Source organism: Pterocles gutturalis, unplaced genomic scaffold (genome assembly GCF_000699245.1).
Source record: "Pterocles gutturalis isolate BGI_N339 unplaced genomic scaffold, ASM69924v1 scaffold31613, whole genome shotgun sequence".
NCBI classification, from domain to species: Eukaryota; Metazoa; Chordata; class Aves; order Pterocliformes; family Pteroclidae; genus Pterocles; species Pterocles gutturalis.
The window spans coordinates 5,987-9,347 of NW_010126643.1; positions in this window are offsets into that span (position 1 = coordinate 5,987).

Genomic DNA, 3,361 nt, shown 5'->3' on the forward strand with positions numbered 1-3,361 from the left:
GTCTGTTTCTACACAGCTGAAAATCTTGAAACCTACCTTGCACCAAAGCCTGCCTGTGAAGTACAGTGAGGCATCTCCTGAGAGGCTTCATGAACTAAGCATCTTCTGAGCATGGCTAACATATAACAACTCATCATGAAGCCCAGCAGCCAAGAGACTTTCTCCCAGAAACATGTCCAGAGGTTGTGGCAGCATCACTGCCAAATTTTTACATAACACCATACTTGTAGATAAGGCACTTGTTCATGAAGTGGGAGGTGCAGGTTCACTGCCAGTCTTTTCCTGAGGAGATCTTTCTCACATCTCCCAAGTGTGCATCCACCACCAGCTCAAGGTGAAGCTCAGGCTGGAGAACTATCTGTCATGTCCGCTGAAGCCATACTTCTGTATTGGAGAGGAAGCAAGATTCATTGAGCGAGGATAATTTGCAAACCTAATAGGTGCTCCTTTTGAAGAGGAAGTCCTGGGTTTTTGCCCCAGGGACTGCCTACACATTTTGCATTTGTAATTGAGTAAAATACATAAATAGTGCTTGAAGCAGCGGCAGGAATCCAGGTTACTTCCCCTCCTCCTATCCCCAGTAGGTAAGTGCCTCAATCCTTGAGCTATGACATAATGTTAAACTCTCTGCTTAAACCAAGATTACAAATCTCACATCTTTTTCTACACTGACTTACAGTTACAGCAGGAGGGGCTTTACTTTTTTCATCCTCTCTTCCAGGCTTTTGCATGGGGAGCTTCCAGGGAAGTGGAAATGTGAACTTAATTCTCTCAGTCTAAGGAAGGTGCTGAATAATTTTTTTCTACCTCTTGTCCTTTCTGTGTGTTTTTGTTTTGGTTTGGTTTTGGTTCACTTCCTCTCCTAATGGACAGGCCATCCTGGGTGTTCTTTAAATGAAGAAACAGAGATGTCTGGATGTCTAAGTACAAGAAGCTGGTTTCCAGCTCTGAACCATCTTGCACAAGCTCCTAGAACCAGAAGAGAAACAAATTTTTTCAGAAATATCTTTCTCTTCAGTGTTTTCTATCATCTGGCATATGTATTCCCCTTGCTGTAAATCACATTTCTGAAACTCCTAGTTCACCATAGAGTATACTGATCCCAGGCTGTGAACTCCATTCACAAATGCAGGCACAGTAACACAGAGTGGAGTGCGTATGTTTGAAAACAGAAACCTATATTCTGGCACTTAAGTAAAATCAGCTTAATTCCAAGAGATGCAGATTGAGGCATTTGAACAATAAGAATGTTGCTTCTAAAGCCCTGGTTCCCCAACATAGTCGTTGGTGCAATACATGCAAGCAAGTATACACAATTCTGACCAGACTCAAATGCATTCCTGATAGCTGTGTTCATATGACAGACTTAAGAACAGCATCATGGACCTCTTTTGCACCTTTTACCTCTTTGCTTTCTTTCTGCCTGGTGATACACCTCAACTGAAACCACATTCCAAGCCTCTCAGCAAATTTCAAACAGCTGCCATTTCTTTTTTTTATGGCATAAAAATGTTTCCTTCTTTCCCTCCAAATGGGAATCAGGTGAAATTAAATTTCAGTATGCAGTGCTGCTCTCTAGGCAGTGACATTTTACTATACAATGAATCACCAGCACAGAAACATCTGTATCTTATCCCTTTGAAGAACTGGGATTCCATGCTTTCTGGTGAAGCATAACATTTGTACATAGACCAAGGGGTTCACAAGGTATCAGATTTTAAATTCATAACTCCCTGAAGATAAGGCAATTACATTTTTTGTTTGATACTTCTGTAATTCCAAGACCTGTCTGACCCATTCAGGCAGCACAATTTTTTCAGGTAGTATATGAAAAATAGTACACACAAGTTAACTTTGAAAAATATTTTTCTTTTCTGATAGACATAAACACATAATGGACCCCAGTGGCTGGATTTTGGTGACACTCATTTGGGATCACCTGTATAATTCACATTCATTCATTACTTTTAAACAATGTGGCCAACGAAATTACTGCAGAGTGGAGAAATATGACATGAAAACAAGGTACAAGCCATAATGTTCAGCTCAGAGACTGATTTGGAGTTAAGCCACAAGTAAGACTGATTCTCCTGTAATTTACAGGTACATTATTTTGATGTCTGACTCTTTAAATGGATTTGTTCCACTTCATCATGAAACTGAAGAGCACTAACATGTCAGAAAACTGAGAAGGAACTCTGGACTTTGATAACAGCTAATCAGACTGACCAGATGTTACAGGATATGAGTTTACCAAGGTGGTCCAGTGTAGACTTGAATGTGTAAAAGTCCCTGAATTTTCACCAGTGCCACTCAGTAACAGCAACTGAACATCCCAATGCTTCAGTGAGGTCTACAGATAACTCAGAATGCCTCAAAATGAAATTACAGCACTCATATCCAAGATCTAAATTTCAGTCACCTAGCTTTAAAGACATTTAAAATATCAAAAATGAATGCTGGAACTATTTTGCATAGCATGTTAGAGGTCTACAGCAAACGCAGCATTTAAAAAAAAATTATCCTTACACTGTGTAGCATGGTTGCATGCAAAAATACAGTTTTACATAAGAATAACAGTTTTAATATCTTTCCCAAGATCCCTTAGCAATTTGGAATGCTCTCATTCAGATAACAGTGTTCCTATTCATCTTCTGCTGAGCTTCATGTTATATACTCTTCATTTTGAATTGAAATCACTTCACATTTTAAGAGGCACTTGGAACTACAAGGATTATGTTGGTGGGTGGCTGCTGTTAGAAACCCTAAGAAATGTGTTACTATTTGATTTCTAAAGTAGAAGCATTGCTAAAGAAGTCAGAGAGCAAGACATGCAAATAAGCCAGATATAGGTAGCTATGCAAGTCCTTGGATAATGTAGACAAAGGTGGCACTGATGACAAGTGAGCCCAGCAGAGGCTCAGGGGCTGGAGCATCTGCCTTGCCAGTGGAGTTTGAGGGACAGGGCTGCTTCTGCCTGGAGAAGAGGAGGCTTTGGGGGCCCCTCAGAGCAGCCTCTCCCACCTACGGGCAGGTCATTGTGTAGACAAAGCCAGGTTCTTCGTAGCAGTGCATGGTAGCAGGACAAGAGACAACAGGCATAAGCTGAAACAAGAGATGTTCACACTGAATATAAGGGAAACCTTTTTCCCATGAGGACAATTCAGCAGATGATCTCCTGACATCCCTTCCAGGCTGAATTATACTATGATCCTATGAAGAGGTATGTTCACCCACTTTTAAATCTTACAGACTCCAAAATCAGAATGGAATGTCCAGTCTAAAAGAAACAATTCCCTCAAGAAACTTTCAAGGAATAACCATGTCACCATCCACAGTTGTTGGATGCAATTGTCAGCAG